A 19,929-nucleotide genomic window follows, 5' to 3' on the forward strand; every position below is an offset into this window, starting at 1 on the left:
ATACATTAGAATGCAATCACCATCTAAAAAATATGTGCACTTCATATCAGGTCATGCTTTATTGCAGGTATCCCTTTATAATAGGGTTTGCATCTGTCCACTTTGGCCTGGACTATTGACAGGCCGACCCAGGACATTCCTAAAATACAAACTGAGTACCAAATGTGTGCTTTTTTAAATTAAATTGAATCCAGCAGTCTCTGCTTATTTTGGTATCTTGACATTGAGGTATTCACAATTAAGGTTGTTAAAGTATTTAATTAGTTTTAGTTAGCAACAAAGAAAACAGAGATAGATTTTCCAAGCTGCTCACACATGGGGTCAGCAGGTTTTTACCACATAGCTCACAGCTCACCCCAAACAAATCTCCTAAGGCCAGGCCTAAATAGATAATCACAGGAGCTGCCAAGACGTTAAGTGCTTCTGTTGCAGCTGTTCCAAGGGTTGGGTTTAAGGAGAAGCGGAGGCGAGCAATCTCAGGAAGTTCTGTGATATCCTGAATTGTTATCAAGGAGTAGTGCCAAGGATGGACATCCAGTTTTAACTGTGTAACAGTTAAGGTGCTACTGCAAAAAATGGGTGGGGTGAGGAGGTGGTTTTATTGGCACTTAATGGCATCAGCCCATATTAAGAGCAGTCAGCGTGAGGTGGCACAATATACCATTGTGGCCTACCTCACCCAGAGATATTGGCACCAAATTAAGAACTTGGTTTATCCATTAAAAAAAAATCAGCCAAGGTAAGGCAACCCCCTCCTCAGATTTCCAGGATATGGATGACCACTGTGGTAGCCTGACGGATCCAGACACAAGAGTTCATGATTATAAGTTCCTGTACATTGTTACGACCAGGATGGGAAGAGTGTGTAAATTATCAACTCTCACTACCTTGCAGACCACACCATTAATTGAAATGTTTAACTTTCACACCAAAATGGCCAATTGTGTACCTAGACATCTAGTACCCAGAAGAAAAGAGACTCTGACCAGGCTTCTTTCAAAACACTCAATAATTATTTAATTATAAAACAAAGCTCCTTTTAAGCAAGTTTCAAGAGCTGGTTAACACAATTGTAATCAGGAAGTATAGCTATCTATCTCTTCCTAAAGAACTCCCCCCCCCCCAAAACACACACACTCACACACACACAGACAAACAAACGACAAACGGACAGAGTCTCTCTGCAGAGATGGGCTTTGGAGGATGGGCGGTATAAAATAAAGGATAAAGTTCACAGGGACTCAACGCTGTTGACCTGGGGTTCCCTCATGTGAAGATCGGTCGCTGATCCCGGTGGATGTCTGGAAGTTCTCACCAACTGGTCCCAGCTTTGCAGGTCCAAATGCAGACCAGTTACACTTAGATGAGGGTTCTCTGGTTACAGTTTGATACAGGTAGAGAGAGCTAGGGTAGCCTTCCTTCTTCAGCTTGTTCTCCAATAAGACTGCCTTCAAAACAAGGAGGTTCACAACTTAAATTCTTTTTCCTCTCACCCATGTGATTTCCAGCAAATTACCAACCTTCACAGTTTTTTTGCCATCAAAATGATTGCAGTTCAAAACAAACAACCCGATCTTCCTCAAGTACCATAAAAGTCAGGTGATTTCTTGCAGGAGGTCTGTTTACTGACACTTCCAAGGTGAACTTATGAACTTCTTTTAAAAAAAATCCCAGATTAGCATCTAAATGTCCAAATCATGCCATGTCCTTCCTCTTGAGAGCCATGATTCTAACAATGTGATCACAGTGGAGTAAAGACCATGCAATACACTTTGCTAAAAGAACTGCAACCTTGTCAGTGTGCACCAGAAACATTATAATATAATCAGCACCTAACAAATATGTGCATTTCCTATCAGGTCATATACTTCATTGCAGGTATCTCTATAAAACAATGTTTGTACCTGTCTGCTTTGCCCTTTTACATTCATCGGTGGTGCCATATGATGTTGTTGAGCTTGGTTGTTGGTTAGCTCCCAGCAGCAGGCACGACTCTGTCACTGACCCCGTGGGGAACCTTCACTTGTGAAGTTCTCTTCTGAGAGTGAGTATCAGGTGGTCACATATGTGTCTGTAATTCTTAAAAATAGTGAATGTTTTGGAGATATGGGCAAGGCAGTAGTTACTTCCCATCCTTAGTTTTCCTGAGGGCATTATGAGTCAACTACTAGAGCATGAGACTGGAGTCACAGGGCAGATTGCCCTTCCCTGAAGGACAATAGTGAATCAATGCCAACCTGGCACCACAACATGATTTCAATGACACGCTCTGGTGCCGGGCTACAAAATACAAGGTTTATTGAGTCCATTTCCTAAACTGGCATAGTGGGAATTGAACTCATAATTTTTGAGTTACTGGCCAGAATTTTAGGCCCCTCCCCAGAAGTGGGCTGGCAGGTGGGATGAGGCGTAATATCAGGTGGCTTGGCAGGGATGCCATGCCCATCACCTAGCTGGACTGATTAATGGCCACTTAAGGGCCTCCTCCTGCCGCCGCTTGCATTTTACTAGGGCCGGGGGGTGGGGGGCGCGGTGTGGTGCTGCCCACATCGCATGGTGAGGCACCAAGTAAATCCTGGTGATCTGGCTATGGACTCAGGGGATGCCAAGTAAATCCTGGTCCGGCTGCCAATTGGGGGGTTGTGCCTCCTGTTCCCCCCAATGGAGATTGCTTCCCCTCTGCTTGTTACCCTGCCTTGATCGCCCAATCACAGCCCTCCGCACCCCCCCGCAACCGCCCCCCCAACCACCCCTGCCCACCACCCTCAACCCCGCCCCCTCACCGGTGTTTGCCTGACTTGCCCCAGCAAAACCACCTACTTACCTTGCAGTCCAGCCTCCAGTGCCAATTCTAATGGGGGACTGGCTGCAGTCCTAGCAATGGCCACCACTCCTGGTGGCGCTGCTAGGACTAGAGAGTTGCTAGCCTTCTGATTGGCCAGCAACTCTCGGAGGGGGGACATCCTCCGTATTAGTGTCGAAAGCCACAATCTGAGTCACGCGCCAGTCTGATGGCCATAAAATCAGGTCATAGCCTCCTGGCCCTGCAGCAGTGAGTTCACTCATGGTTTTTCAGCTGGGGGTGGGGCCACCAGCTCCACAATAAGTTCCAGTAGCGCTGGGCTACTGTATCCAGCTTACTAATGGCACAGAAGACAGACCAGTTATGGGGCAGCCTAAGCTTCCTAGCATCCTCTCATTTTTATGTTCTTTGGCTTCCGAAAAGCTGATGTAGAGAGAAAAGCTGAAGCCTATACTGTAAACACATTGCAACAATCAAAACAGAAACAGTTCAAGAAACTAAAAGGTTTGGCGTGACTGGGTTTTAATAGCCATTTTGTTACAAGGGCCAATGTTTACAGAGTGTGAAACGCAGGCAAACGCTTGTGAAGTTACACAGGAATGTATTAACTGCAAACAGACCATACTGATTAAGTGTGCGGATTTGATGTGAAATCAGCTTACACATAACTACTGCATCGGTACAACTGGACAATGAGACATTTTCTGTTATCGTGCCAGTGCAAATGATCTCACTGCAGGGCAGCAGATTCTGTCCCAAAATTCATGGCAAAAGGTCAGTCATAACCTGCCCAGTACTACACCTGGTCAATCCTAACCTGCCCACTACTACACCTGGTCAATCCTAACCTGCCCACTACTACACCTGGTCAATCCTAACCTGCCCAGTACTACACCTGGTCAATCCTAACCTGCCCACTACTACACCTGGTCAATCCTAACCTGCCCACTACTACACCTGGTCAATCCTAACCTGCCCAGTACTACACCTGGTCAATCCTAACCTGCCCACTACTACACCTGGTCAGTCATAACCTGCCCAGTACTACACCTGGTCAATCCTAACCTGCCCAGTACTACACCTGGTCAATCCTAACCTGCCCACTACTACACCTGGTCAATCCTAACCTGCCCACTACTACACCTGGTCAATCCTAACCTGCCCACTACTACACCTGGTCAATCCTAACCTGCCCAGTACTACACCTGGTTTCGAGCTTCCTATAAAGTAACAATCCCACCAGTAATTGATCTTCACAAAAAAAACAGCATTTTAAGGAGCAAAGTTATTGCTGCAGCTGAGTAATATTTTCAGTTATAAAGATACAATGTGTTTTTTCTTAACTCCTAATTTTTATGGTTATTGCTCTATATGGGGCATACTGGGAACATTTAGCAGGAGGCTTCAAAATGAAGACAAAGCATTATTTGTAGTCATCGGGGATTATAAAAATGGTCATACATTAGCTCACATGTACTTTACATTAAGAACCAAGTTACTCAGTGACAGTGGAGAAGTTTGTTCCCAAATAATCGTTCCACTTTCAGAGCCCAATGGCATTCACCTTATCCGATTACTTGTGCTCCTGCACCTTTACTGTAGGCCATGAATTAATGTGCTGAACTGGAAGCACATGACTCTGCTGATCTGCCAACTCAACTCTGAGCTCCGAGTCAGATGGGGTTTAATTTGATGTTTTGGCTGCTGCCTCGACCAGATGCTTAATCGCTGTGAACTAATTCAATAAGTGGAGCTGGAATATTTGCTGCTGGAGAGAGTTATTTTGTTCCAAAGGAGAGAAACGTAAGCAGCCGACACGAGGATCAGTGTTACATGTCAATAAACCATCCCTGTGTGCAGATCAGACAAGTTAGCATCATGTTTTAAAAAGGACAGGCTAAGGAGCTTATAGACTCTCCATCCCAGTTACTGTTCTTGAATATATTCTTCAGTGTTTTTCTAAATACCCTGAATAATTTCTACCAAGCAAAAAAAAAGGATTTTTTGGAAAAATAATTCTCTATCTCACCCAATGTTATTTCCTTTATTTATTTGGATGAAATATATTTTCTGGAGATTGATCATGAAATTCCACCCCATTTTTGACTTGCCTTTGGTGTAAATTGTACTTTGCCTGGGCAGCAAATAGTGGAGGAAATATTTTCCATTCCAAAATCAACAGCTTTCCTGTCCCACCCCTTCCAAATTTCCAATGCTTTTTGCTGCTTCCTGCAATCTGCCTGGCAAATCTCCAGCCACCTAACTAACATATATTTAACGAGAACCATTGAGAATATACCAGCCATACAAATCCTATGAGGACATTTAGTGAGGAGATCCATGTTGGAAGAGAACATTTCACCAAAGAGGCAATAGCAGAATGTTGGGGCGGACAGTCAGCAGCTATTCTCACCTGCCCACACTGCTCTATCTGTGGCCATGACAACTGCACACAGCTATTCGGGCATCCACGGGTGTTCTCCTATAATCTCATCCTGTGTACAATACACCATGTATTCAGCAGGTGACTGATGCATTTTTCCGGTGAGCTGGGGAAACTCACCAATTTGACATCGAGCGACAAATTGGGCCACCTAGTTTTAAGAGGGTGTTGGCTTTCCCAAGACGCAGGTTGGAATAGATGGGATCCATCTTACTTTACAAATTCCTACAGTCAGCCCCCTCAATTTGCTCAATAAAAATGCATCCTTTCCCTGAATGTGCAAATTTTATAGGACAACATGCAAAAGATCGTGTACCTAAATGCAAGATATACTGGAAATCGTCATGTTGCATTTATCCTTCAGAAATCAACCTTCCTTGAGATCCTTAAGGAAGAAAATCATATCAACAGATTGCATACAGTTTGTAGCCCTCCCCCATGGATGACCCCACTAAGAGTTGTGGCAGAGGAGCACAACAGTGGGGCAAATATCTTTGCTATCAGGAGGATCACTGGGGCCTTGCTTTTGCTACATTTGACAGGCCAGGAAAAATACTGCAATATCATCCATCCATCTACTTAGATGTAACCTGCTTTGTCCTGCACAATGTTGCCATCCAAAAGGATTTGAGCATGAACATTCCAGGGGAAGTGGCCCTAGCTGTTTGGGGCTCAGAACTACATGGAAGAACATCATTATGACCATTGCTGAGAGGACTCCTCAAATGACTGTGGAAGAGATGTCACAGCATAACTCATCCAATCCTGAATTAGCCTATTTAGAGAAGAGATTTTAAAGGGGTGGTCAGATTAGCAACTAAATAATCACAATTTGCTCATGGTCTCAGAGTACTCTTAAGCAATGTGATTAGAGATCTCCCCATGCAATAGAGTGTAACATTTACATAAATGTGCATGAGTAGAAAGACTGATGCCCATGATGAATACATATTCATATAATCAACACGTTAGATAAAACAGAGAACATGCAGAACAGTGTGTACTAGGAAGAGGTGCACATCAAGGATATATGATGTCACCATATCGCTTTCACCTCTGTTGTGAACTGAACATGTGAGATGCTAATGGCAGTGATAGCACAAGGACAGAACCAGGAGTCAGCACTGGGAAAAGGGAGTTTCATTATCTCTGATATGCTAAGGTTATATATTAGATCAGCAGTTGCTGTTGAATGTAGTGAAAGAGAGAGACTTTATCAACAATAACACCATGACAGTAAGTAATAAGGTGGCAATGTGTCAAATTGCAAAAAGTTCAGTGCTGCTGAGAGCGGCAAGTATCTCAGACCCTTGACAACTTTCATTAAGAAGGGAATAAAGGACTTGCATTTATATATTGTATCTTTCATGACAGATGGAGACCTCAAAGTGCTTTACAGCCAATGGTACTTTTGAACTTTTGTAGTTACTGTTGAAATGTAGGAAAAGTGGCAGCTGGTTTGAGCTAGACAGGTTCTTATAAACAGCAAGGACCAGATAATCTCATGTAGTGATGGTGGTTGAGAGGTAAGTATTGACCACAGCACTGGAAGAGCTCCCTGTCCTTCTTCTAAAAGCCATGGGATCTTTTACCCGAGACAGCAGACAGGGCCTTGGTTTAACATCTCATCTGAAACCTCCAACAGTAAAGCTCTCCTTCTGTACTGCACAGAAATGTCAGCTTGGATGATGTCCTCAAGAACGATTGCTTAAAAGTAATTAAAATCGGGACTGAGAGCACAGAGAGTTTTCAGTTTGAAGTGTCATCTGGAAGAAAAGATGTATAAAAATGGAAACAAAACCAACATTTGTTTTATGCAACAAATACAGAAAATGCTGGAAAAACTCAGCAGGTCTAACAGCAAGTGTGCAGAGAGCTCTGAAGAAGAGTCATACAGACTCAAAACGTTAACTCTGTCTTTCTCTCTCCACAGATGCTGTTAGACCTGCTGAGTTTTTCCAGCATTTTCTGTTTTTGTTTCAGATTTCCAGCATCCGCAGTATTTTGCTTTTACCTCAAACATTTGTTTTTAGATCATTACAATAGAAGCCGGCTCTGTAATGGTGCAGAGAGCTAGGTGTTGAAGATTAGTGATGGGAGAATGTTCCCATTGTTTGAAATCCTGCAAGATTGGACAGGAGTGTAAAAGGGTGATTCCATATTCCTGTGTTCCCAGCAGGGAAGTGGTGCTCACAGGACTAAACTATTGTGGCCTAAATTCTCCAGCCTATGGTTCTGGAGAACACAAGATTGCAGAGTTATCACTAAAGCTGATGGGGAGACTTATCAAGGTAAAAATGTCATATTTTAGCCCTCTAATTGATCAAAGCGGTTTGGGGGCTGTGAATCTGTAAACCAGTTTGTGCTGGAGTAACACAGTGAGCAAACTTTTTACCCATCAGTGATTTCATCACTGTTCCCTCTGGAATTCTGGGTCATTTCATCAGATGGTAGTACTGAAATGGGGCTCCTTTGTGACATGAGAGTAAATCAATGGGGAGTGAGGAGGAAACCTGTTTCTCAGGATTTAAAAGTCTTCAACAAACAATGGAAACAGGTTCCTGGAGGCAAATCATGTAAATGGTTTGTACTTTCCCTGCCCGATTTCAACAAGAATCTTCAATTGCAGTGATTTCAGATCAAAGGATTCTTTGGCGCTTTCTCAGGAGTTTATCATGACTTCTTTACCACAACCGGAGAAGGTTTCAGAGAACTAGCGGTGCACAAAGGCCAGGCCAGAACTTTTCAGATGTGCCTATACAGGTTCTCCTGGTTCAGATCACCAGAGGAGAAATCCTAGGAAAGGAGGTCACCCAAGCACTCACTAGAGCTATGTTGGAAAATGTTCAGGGCAACTGACCAGTGTCAAGCAAAGTTTAATGACCTCACAAGGACAGCCAAGGTGAGAGAGCCTTTAAGGCCAGTGAAACCCTTCCACAGTTCACCATCAGTTTTAAATGCAATGACAACTTTTCATTCACAGTGTTGCATAGGTCAATGACTCTAACTCTTCCACATGTTACCAATGTTTGGAACACTCCTCACAGGCCCTTCTTGAATGCAGCCCTTACAACTCTAACCTCTCACTTTACAGGCCCCTCTCACACTTGACCTCCATGTGCTTGAGCTCCTGCCACTTGGGAAAGATTGTTCACTTGATTTTATCTAATGCTGGTAACGATGCTTCAGGAGAAACAGGGGGGCAATGCCTGGGAGAGGCAGGGGAAACCTGGATTTAAGGGAATTCACAGATTTTGAGGAGCAGAGGCCATCATACTGCTGGTTGGCTGGGAACAGTAACACTCGCCAGTGGTGTAGCCAATGAGTCAGTACCAGCTACAGGTAAGTGGGTGAAGCAGTACCTGCATTCTACAGCATTGTAAAGAACCAAGCTGCCATTCAACTCCTGAGCTATCTATCTCTGCACCCTATCTGGATGCTGGATGCTGCACATCCAGTCTTAGCTTATTTCCTCCTCTTCCACAAGTACAGCAAACTAGTGGACAAAGCGGTGGGTGCATATGGGTGGAGAAGAGAAGAGGAGGATTCCAATGATGATGATGAGGAGAAGGACATTAATACTTCTTAATGACGATGACGATGACGATGATGATAATGATGACCAGCCTGACACATTTACCACAGGCCCCCCGCCCACAACCCCTCAATTTCATGCCTTTTTCATGACCTGCCTTCTTTATTCAATGCAGAAGCTCAGAACCTGTCACCCTGTTAGCTACTCATAGCAAAACATGACTGTCACTGCTTAAGTTGTTAATTTTAATTAACAGAGACACTAACTGAGGTAATGTGCCTGTAAATCACTTGTAAGTCAAATAGATACAAAAGAATTAAAGATAAATGGACAGAAATCCAATGATATCACTGATATCTTGAGCTCCCCTCAGAGAAGTCCTGCAGGCCAATTTGAATATCCAAGGCCTAGATTTAGTTTATCGGCTATATCCCTTTGGAAGTCATGTTTTGGCAAAACTTTTGATTCTGATAGCTTTATAAACTATGAAGTGGATATGAATTTTTAAAATTCATTTATGGTGTGTGGGTGTCACTGGCTGGGTCAGCATTTATTGCCCATCCCTAAATGCCTTTGAGAAGGTGGTGGTGAACCGCTGCAGTCCATGTGGTGTAGGTACACCCACAGTGCTGTTAGGGAGGGAGTTCCAGGATTTTGACCCAGCAACAGTGCAGGAACGGCGATATATTTCCAAGTCAGGATAGGGAGTGGCTTGGAGGGGAAATTCCAGGTGGTGGTGTTCCCATCTGTCTGCTGCCCTTGTCCTTCTAGATGGTAGTGGTCGTGGGTTTGGAAGATGCTGCCTAAGGAGCCTTGGTGAGTTTCTGCAGTGCATCTTGTAGATGGTACACACTGCTGCTACTGTGCGTCGATGGTGGAGGGAGTGAATGTTTGTGGATGTGGTGCCAATCAAGTGGGCTGCTTTGTCCTGGATGGTGTTGAGCTTCTTGAGTGTTGTTGGAACTGCACTCATCCAGGCAAGTGGAGAGTATTCCATCACACTAGCGACTTGTGCCTTGTAGATGGTGGACAGACTTTGAGGAGTCGGTAGGTAAGTTACTCATTGCAGGATTCCTAGCCTCTGACCTGCTATTGTAGCCATAGTATTTATATGGCTAGTCCAGTTCTGTTTCTGGTCAATGGTAACCCCCATGTTGTTGATAGTGGGGGATTCAGTGATGGTAATGCCTTTGAATGTCAAGGGGCAGTGGTTAGATTCTCTCTTGTCGAGGATGGCCATTGCCTGACACTTTTGTGATGCGAATGTTACTTGCCACTTGTCAGCCTAAGCTTGGGTATTATCCAGGTCTTGCTGCATTTGGGCGTGGACTGCTTCAGTATCTGAGGAGTCACGAATGGTGCTGAACGTTGTGCAATCATCAGTGAACATCCCCATTTCTGATCTTATGATGGAAGGAAGGTCATTGATGAAGTAGCTGAAGATGGTTAGGCCTAGGACACTACCCTGAGGAACTCCTGCGGTGATGTGCTGGAACTGAGATGATTGTCCTCCAACCACCACAACTATCTTCCATTGTGCTGGGTATGACTCCAACCAGCTGAGAGTTTCCCCCCGATTCCCATTAACTCCAGTTTTGCTAGGGCTCCTTGATGTCGCACTCGGTCAAATGCTGCCTTGATGTCAAGAGCAGTCACTCTCACCTCATCTCTGGAGTTCAGCTCTTTTGTCCATGTTTGAACCAAGGCTGTAATGAGGCCAAAAGCTTAGTGACCTTGGCAGAACCCAAATTCAGTGTCAGTAAGCAGGTTATTGCTAAGCAAGTGCCACTTGGTAGCACTACTGATGACCCCTTCCATCATCTTACTAATGATCTAGAGTAGATTGACAGGACAGTAATTGGCTGGGTTGGATTTGTCCTGCTTTTTGTCTGCAGGACATACCTGGGCAATTTTCCATGTGGTCAGGTAGATGCCAGTGTTGTAGCTGTACTGGGACAGCTTGGCTAGAGGTGTGGCAAGTTCTGGAGCACAAGTCTTCTGTACTATTGATGGAATGTTGTCAGGGCCCAGAGTCTTTGCAGTATCCAGTGCCTTCAGCTGTTTCTTGATATCACGTGGAGTGAATCGAATTGGCTGAAGACTGGCATCTGTGATGCTGGGGACCTCCGGAGGAGGCCAAGATGGATCATCAGCTCAGCACTTCTGGCTGAAGGTTGTTGCGAATGCTTCAGCCTTATCTTTTGCACTGATGTGCTGGGCTCCCCTGTTATTGAGGATGGAGATATTTGTGGAGCCTCCTCCTCCAGTGAGTTGTTTATTTGTCCACCACCATTCACAACTGGATGTGGCAGGACTGCAGAGCTTAGATCTGTTCTGTTGGTTGTGGAATCACTTAGCTCTGTCTATCACTTGCTGCTTATGCTGTTTGACATGCAAGTAGTTCTGTGCTGTAGCCTCACCAGGTTGACACCTCATATTAAGGTATGCCTGGAGCTGCTCCCGACACTCTTCATTGAACCACGGTTGATCTCCTGGCTTGATGGGAATGGCAGACTGAGGGATATGCCAGGTCATGAAGTTACAGATTGTGGTTGAACATAATTCTGCTGCTGCTGATGGCCCACAGCACCTCATAAATGTCCATGTATGATTTCACTGATTATCTTGACATTATGGTTTAAGACTGAATGGTTTTCATTTTTGTAATCTGGACTCAGTCTTTTCCACGAGATCTAAATTTGAGTGCTCAGCAATATTACTCTCTTTGTCATCGGGAAGCATGACAGATTCTCGTAATAACATTGTTCCACAGATGGCACTGATACTGCTTTTTTTATTGCTGTTTATGACGGTGGGGAGTTAATTTAAATCTTGAGTCATTGGAGAATGGCAGATGCAAAAATTGGCAAAGGAGATTTGTTATGGTTAGAATATGTAAACCAGATAGTGATAAATGGAGCAGTAAGGCACAAGGGCTTTATGACACACAATTCCACCTTGGACTGAGGGCCACTGAATGAGAGTCTTGCTTGCAGATTAAGTCAACCATTTAAAAGATTATTTCTTTCCTGCTGTGGGCTGTTTGGTGTGAGGAGAATTATAAATTGACTGAGAACAGCTCTGAAAACATCTGAGTTTTATTTGTCCCTTTTATGGCTCAAAATGGAGTCTTGAGGGTTGGAAGTCTGTGGTTATCGAGAAATTTCTTTTATAAAATGTCAGTGCAGCAGTTGGTTATTTAATAGAGTGCTGCACACCTGATAAGTCCAGCACACCCTCTTCACACTCACCTTTCTCCATGTGATTATTTCACAATTGTTTCAGTTACTTTGCTGCCATCTGAAGCAAGCAGTCGGATGTGGCTCTTTTTCGAATGCACCCAGGAGCTGGAGCTAAAACACCAGAGGAGCTCCTCTGTGTCACATACCCATTGCTTATTCCTCTGTGGCTGATCCTCATAGCTCATCCCTCCTGGTTCTGCAGCAGCTGTCGCTGCCTTTGCACGTTAGGAAATCCAGTCGCTCAATATCAACACTGAAATTCAGGAAGCTTTGCAATAATTACCGACCTCGCAACCACGCATATTGGACGGATACTTGGAGCACTGCAATGCCCAGATGTTTTCTAGAATATATGCCAAGCATCTTTGTTCTATTTGGAACAGGAAAGTAATCCAGTACGTGCCAATTTAATTCCATGGAAAGCAATTATCCATGCATTAGATTGAAAAGCACTTTAGGCAACTGGTGATCACGTATGGAAGGAAAGAAATCTGGCAAATATTTTTCACTCAATTTTCCAATAAAACAGTGGAGGCACCATGAAAAATTGCCTGAACATCTGTTACCAACTGACTGATACGCTAGTGGCCCTCTCTTAGGTAAATTAATTACCATGAAAGGAATCACCACCTCACCCTACATGAATATTGCAACTAATAAGATTATTTTGGCACAAACAAAGTCCACTGGATAATGACTCTGGACGGAAGCACGGAAGTACTCCCTGGCACACTGCAGCGTCATTGCCAAACAAAGGTAGACAGAGGGCCTCACCTGTTACCATTTTATACCAATATCCACTCTACAGTGAATATTCCAGTGAACAATTGCTATATAAAAATATACAGAAGCTTTAAATCAGATCACCAGTCAGTTTTACTTGCTGGAGTTAGGCCGCTTGACCAATCAAATGAAATGTTTCTACGTAGGCAGAAAATGGGTTTGGAAGAAGACATACGGCTTAAAGTTAAACTCTCAACTCAACATTCAAATGAAACAATTCAGTGGATCACAACAAACACCTGAATAGAAAGAAGAAAGATCTTTATTACAGAGGCGTTGACTGGATGGCAAATTATTTTTTTAAATTTTCACATGGCATCTTAAGCTACAAAGCTGGCAAGAATTCTGAATGTATTTAGATTCTTGGGAATGTTGCAAGGCAAAAGATTGAATATTTTTAAAAAGCACAGCTACAACATTCTTCAATTCTCTGAATGAAGGCAGATTTGACCCACAGAGCCATGATCTTCACCACAGGTAGAGCAAGGAGCCAGGTCCTGAGTCCACCCCAGCTGGAACAGGGATCGAACCCTGTGTTGTTGGTGCCAATCTGATCCACACTGGCTGTCCAGCCAACCAGCCCTTCAAGGACTCCATGTTGCTGTGGCAACATACACTTTTACATGCATGTTGTAGTCCAGAGCTATCAATAGTGATGGTCGAGGCAATTTTCTTTCCATCACATGGCTGACCAGGAAATCTCTCCCGCTCGTACTGCCTGCCATTGGCGTGTGTTGGAAGGATTTACAGGTTGATACTCAACCTGTTTGGCCACATTATGAACACACCTTCCTTGGCCACCAAGTCCTGGAGTGGGATTTAATTGAGCCCAGAGCTTCTGGCTCAGAGGCTGGGACACTACCCATTGCACCACAAGGCAATCAGACAGCAATAATTTGTTTAAAGTCCTCAATATAAGCTGATAAAATGCTGATAATGAGGTTCTATTATTTGCATAAATCAGCCTCTATCATCTGTCAATCTATCCCTTCCTGCCAGACAGTAAGAGACACAATCAGCATTGTGATTTCCACCCCCACCCCCCCCAACCCACCACCCATTATCAGTGCCTCATGCTGTAAAAAATGTGGATGTTACAAATTCCTAAAACAAAAGGGAAAGACTGGGGATTCTGGAAATTTAAAATAAAAAACAGAAGGTGCTGTTATTATACAGCAGGTCAGGCAGTCTGAGTGGACAGAGAGATGGTTCTGAGGAAAGGCTACCACCTGAAATGTAAACTCTGTTTCTCTCTCCGCACATCCTACCTGACCCGCTGCGGGTTTCCAGCATTTTCTGTTTTCATTTCTGAAATGATCACAGTCAGTGTTTATGTGAGAGGGTGAAAGAGAACCCAAGAGAAGATGAGGATCTATTCCTGGGGCGTCATTGGAACAATGCAGGAGACAAAAGATGGACATGTCAGATTGGGAACAAGGGGGAAAATTAAAGTACTGAACCATTTAACCTTCCCTTGGGACTAGGAAGCATGTGGTTGATAAAACTAATGTCATTTAATATGATTTTAGCCTCCCTAGTGTAAATGAAACTGTGCAGAACAACACCGTTTGGTTTCCACAGTTCTGGGACCATGTGAATAGTAAAAGCTCTTATTTCATTTTTGAAATTGAAACCTTTTCTTTATTTAGCTTCTGCTGATCTAAAACTAGGATTCGTCCAAATGACAAGTCCCTGAAACTTATGTAATGTTGGCTCTTTACTCAGAGCTCTCAATTTAAAAATCAAACAATTCAGTGGACTACAACATTCTGGTGAATAGAAAAGTGAAAGAACTTCATGAAACAGGGACATCGACGGGATAGTAAATTATTTGGTTTTAAATCTCAACAAGGTCTATACTGCTGGTAAGTATTCTAAGGGGAGAATTTTCACCCCATCGGTGGGGGCTGGGCAGGAATGGGCGTGGGCCGCCATTTTATGTGGGCGGGCCAGCTAAGGCCCACCCAGCGTGATGCACACCCGGAGGCGCTGCTGAGCGCTCCCTGTGCGGGCGGGGGGAGGAGGCTGAGTTGGGGCCTGCACTCTTTTGCGTGTGTGTGCGAATGAGTGCAGAAATCTGTGCCTCAGGGAGATTAGTTTGATTTTTTTAAATTTAACTAAAAAACAAAAAAAAATGTTAAGACATGTCCCCTCAGGTGACAGTGTCACATGAGCTGGGACGCATCTATGAATTTTACTAAAAACTTTTATTGAAGTTTAGAAACCTTCATGAAACCTCATCCCACCCGTGGATGAGGTTTCATGATAAATGCGAAGGCCGCCTGGGCTCTTTGTCTGCCGCCCGCCAACCTTAATGTTGGACGGGCAGCTCTGTTAATTATTTAAATCGATATTTAAATGGCCTTAACAGGCCTTTGACAGTTCGGCGGGCGCGCAGACAACTCTGGTGCGCACCCACCGAACTGAAGATCTGAATGACCTGCAGTGATGTTGGGACACACGCCCGACGTCTCCGCGCATCATTTTACCCGTCAGTGAGCGGGGCCCATCCCCACACACTGATCGAAAGATTCTGGTCAAAGTGTTGGGTATGTCACAAGGCAAACTGCATATTCATTGCAGTGGTGACAACCTATGTCTCCATTACCTCAACATTGTTAGGTCTTTATCTATTAACATAAGCCAAGTAATTACTTCTTCATTTGTTAATCTTTATTATAATGGAAGAATTGATTTAAATTGATGTTAACACCATCAATGACAACAACCCAGAGTATGCCAAAAACAGAAACCTGAACCCATGGAATGCCTTCCTTCATCACTGAGGGTGAATTTTGGCTATGCAAATAAATATCCCAGCTAGATTAAAATGATGAGTGGGTGCTTCACCACCAACACTATCAAAACAGCTTAATCGGCCATTTATCTCATTGCTGTTTGTGATGTCTTACCATGTGCAAAAATGGTTGACACATTTGTCTACAGCACTGCTTAGTATGTAAAGCACTTTGAGCGAATTCAGTTGACTGACCAACTGGCTTTTCATAGAATTACATGCAATTTGTATCCTGAAATAGGCCATTTACCCCAACAGGTGTTCATGTTTAGGGGAAATGGTAGCATAATGGTAATGTCACTGGAATAGTAATCCAGAGACCCAGGCTAATGCTGTGGGGACAAGGGTTCAAATCCCACCAAGCCAGCTGGTGGAAATTGAGTTCAATTAATTTTTAAAAATCTGGAATCTAAAGCTGGTCTCAGTAATAGTGACCAATAAACTATCATGGTTGTAAAAAACCTATCTGGTTCAGTAATGCCCTTTAGGGAAGGAAATCTGCCATCCTTACCCGGTCTGGCCTACCTATGTCTCCAGACCCCCTGTAGTGTGGTTGTCTCTTAACTGCCCTCTGAAATGGCTGAGCAAGCCACTCAGTTCAACATCAATTAGGGATGGGCAACAAATGCTGGCCTAGCCAGAGACACCCACAAAAAATTAAAAAATGCTCCACACTGGACTCCTCCCCCTCCATTTACTCCGAATCTTCAGGATTTGATAAGGAGAAGGCAGGGGCAGGGGAATGGGACCTTTGTTGCTTGAGTTATTCAAAGCATGGAAAAATTAGTGTTGTATTTAAAATTCATTTTTAATTTAAACAACTCACGTTTCTCAGTTGATAGCAATATTTAAGGGAAACAGTTAGCAGACATGAACCAAGCTATGGCAGACTCATGTACTAATTCTGAACATATTACCTTTGACAACCTAAAGATTAAAGCAGGTTAGGCACTGCTCAATACATTAGGTACTTGCAAAAAATAATGCTACAAGTGATAGGCAATAAATTTACATACCTTCGTAAGTTCATTTCGTACATAATCGAACTGACAGGCCCAGTTTTGTACAGATGGGAAAATTCCAAGTTCCCCAACCTTTAAAATAGCTGCCAAGACGTCAGATTTTTGATCTGGGGGACAGGGTGGATTGGAAGCTGGGGTGGGCTACCTGGGAAAAACTGAGGAGGTTGCCGATTGTGGAGACAGACTGAGAGGAAGGCCTGTCTCGGGGCTCCAGCACTGTATCCAAAGATTAAAAATAAAGATTAAAACATGAAACACCCCTCCAGTCCTCACCCCTCACTCACCCTTCCCCATAACCCCCCACACACTCCCCGTGCCTTTTCCATGCACACTCATGCCACCACAGTCCACCCACCCATCCTCCATGACCCCTTATACCCTCCATGACAACCTATGCGTCCACCCACCACATGTCCCTTTATAGCCCCTATGCCAATTTAGTGCCAACTCATGCCAACCCATGCATTCCACTCACCACCCTTTGCCCTTCCACCTGCCATGCCAACTCACACCGTGTCCACCAAGGGCAGACCTCAGGACCCATGCAGAGATGAGATTAAAAAAAAGTTGCATAAAAAAAGTTCTAAGTGTCTATTAAAGACCTCACTATAATTGAAAAAAAAACCACTTTCATTCATAAAAACCCATTTACTACATTTACATCCCTTCAACTAGATAAAGTCTTATAACAACAAACATTTCATTTAAGTGCACAATTGCTTATAACAACAAACATTGCAAAAACAGTGGCAAGTCTGAGGATTGGGAGTGTTTTAGAAACCAGCAAAAAAATGGAATATGAGAGTAAACTAATCAGAAATAGAAAAACAGATTCTAAGAGCCTTTATAAGTTCAGTAAAGTCTCACTGCTTGCGGGGGTTATGTTCCCGCGAAGTCTCGCAAACAGTGAAACAAACCAACGACAAGTATACTTGACTATGGGAGTCAATTAGCTAGGTTCCAGCCATCCTAAAATTTTACACGTAGAAAGGATTAAAGGCAAGCAAAAAACTATGGGCAGAATTTTGCCCTTGATGGGTGGGCGGGCCCCACCAGCTCGGCGGCAGGCGGGCAGCCGATCACCGCCACCGAAACGGGCCCCGCCGCCATTTTGAGTGTGTGGGCCACCCGATGGGAAGCGCTATGCACTCCCTGTGCAGGGGGAAGGGATTCCCCAAGTGTCAGAGTGCGCTCTTTCGCGCGAGCGCACAGCTCCCTGAGACTAAGTGCTGTCTCAGGGAGAGCGATGAAAGTTTTATAAACTTAAAAAATAGAAAATTTAAAAATTATTAAAATGTCCCCCTCATGTGACAATGTCACACGAGATGGGACATGTTAATAAATATCACATAAAGTTTATTAAAGTTTTTTAAAATAGATATGAAACCTCATCCTGCCAGTGGATAAGGTTTCATGTTTTTTCTATTTGCCGCCAGGGCTCCTGGCCTGCCCAACAACATTAAGGTTGGACGGGCAGGGCCTTTAATTGGCTTAATTATCCTGTCAATGGCCTCAATTGACCATTGACAAGTCAGCGGGCGGACAGCTGATCGCGCTGTCCACCCGCCTTCCTGAATATTTAACTGGGGCGGGATGACATTGGCAGGAACCCCTAACATCATCCCGCGTCATTTTTGTGTCGGCGAGCGTGCCCCACCCCCAACTCACCAACGGAAAAATTCTGGCCTATGTTTTTAATAAATTTAAAGAGAAATTTACTGGAGAAATTGTTTGATAAAACGAGGAAAATGTAAAATTTGTCACACTTATGGCACTTTACTTGAGATTGAAGGTGGACTGCAATTGGCGCCATGGGGATTTCTTGTTGCTAAGGCCACAGGGAGTTCTCATTGTCGGGGCCATGGAGAGTTTTTGTTTTGGGGGCAACGGAGATTTTGCCAGGGCCATTTGGGTGGGGGGGTGGGGGAAGAGGCTGGCTGCAGGAAGTACATCATGGACACCTTCCCTTTTTTTAAACTTTATTCTGGCGGTTTTTCTTTTCTCAGCATTTTCTAAAGATGCCCTTCTATTGTTTACTTTTAAAACCACGGATAAGTAAATTTGTGCCCGCAATGGGTGAACAGATGTACAAAAACTTTTGCGTGGATAAGGGAATTCAAGAAAGAGGAAGTCATGAACGGCAGGACTTTACTGTATATAAAAAGGAAGAGAGTAGCTAAAGTAAACATTAGTCCCTTGTAAGCAGAGACAGGAGAAATTATTGTGGGGAATGAGGAAGTGGTGGAGGCATTGAACAAATATTTTATGTCTGCCTTCACAGTAGAAGACATAAGTTCCATAACAGAAATAGATGTTAACCTAGGAGCTAAAAAGAGTGAGAAAATTAGAAAAGTTAATATCAGCAGAGGTAAAGTATTGGAAGAACTTAAGGGTCTAAAATCCAACAAATCTCTGGTACCTGATGGCCTACACTTAAGGGTTCTAAAAGAGGTAGCTACAGTTATAGCAGATGTGCTAGCTATGATTTTCCAAAATTCCTTAGATTTGGAAACAGTCCCACTAGATTGGAAGTTGGCAATGTTACACCACTTTTCAAGAAAGGAAGAAGAGAGAAAACAGTGAGCAATAAGTCAGTTAGCCTAACACCAGTTGTTGGGAAAATGCTGGAATCTATTATTAAGGAAGTCTTAACCATGTACTTAGAAAAGCATAGAATGATTAGAACAAGTTAACATGGTTTTACTAAAGGGAAATCCTGTTTGACAAATTTATTTTTGAGGATGCAACTAGTAGTGTAGATAATGGGCAACCAGTAGGTGTAGTGTACCTGGATTTCCAAAAGGTATTCAATAAGGTGCCCCACAAAAGGTTAATAGGCAAGATAAGGGCTCATGGAGTTGTGGGTAATATATCAGCATAGATAGAGGATTGTTTAATGGATAGAAAACAGAGACTGGGCATAAACGGGACATTTTCAAGTTGGAAAGCAGTAAATAGTGGAATGTCGCAAGGATCAGTGCTGGTGCCTTAGCCACTTACCATCCATATTAATGACGTAGATAAAGAGAGAGAGAGAGAGTAATGTATCTAAGTTTGCTGATGATACCAAGCTATAGGTGGAAAGGAGAGCTGTGGGGAGGACACAGAGAGACTGCAAAGAGATATTGACAGGTTAAGTGAGTGGGCAGCAAGATGGCAGATGGAGTATAATATAGGCAAGTGTGAAGTTATTCACTTTGGTTGCAAGAATAAAAAAACAGAATATTTTGAAAAAGGTGTGAAACTTGTAAGTGTTGATGTTCAAAGAGACTTGGGTGTGTTCGTACAAGGAACACAGCAAGTT

Source organism: Cetorhinus maximus, chromosome 26, assembly GCF_964194155.1.
Source record: "Cetorhinus maximus chromosome 26, sCetMax3.hap1.1, whole genome shotgun sequence".
In the NCBI taxonomy this organism is placed as follows: domain Eukaryota; kingdom Metazoa; phylum Chordata; class Chondrichthyes; order Lamniformes; family Cetorhinidae; genus Cetorhinus; species Cetorhinus maximus.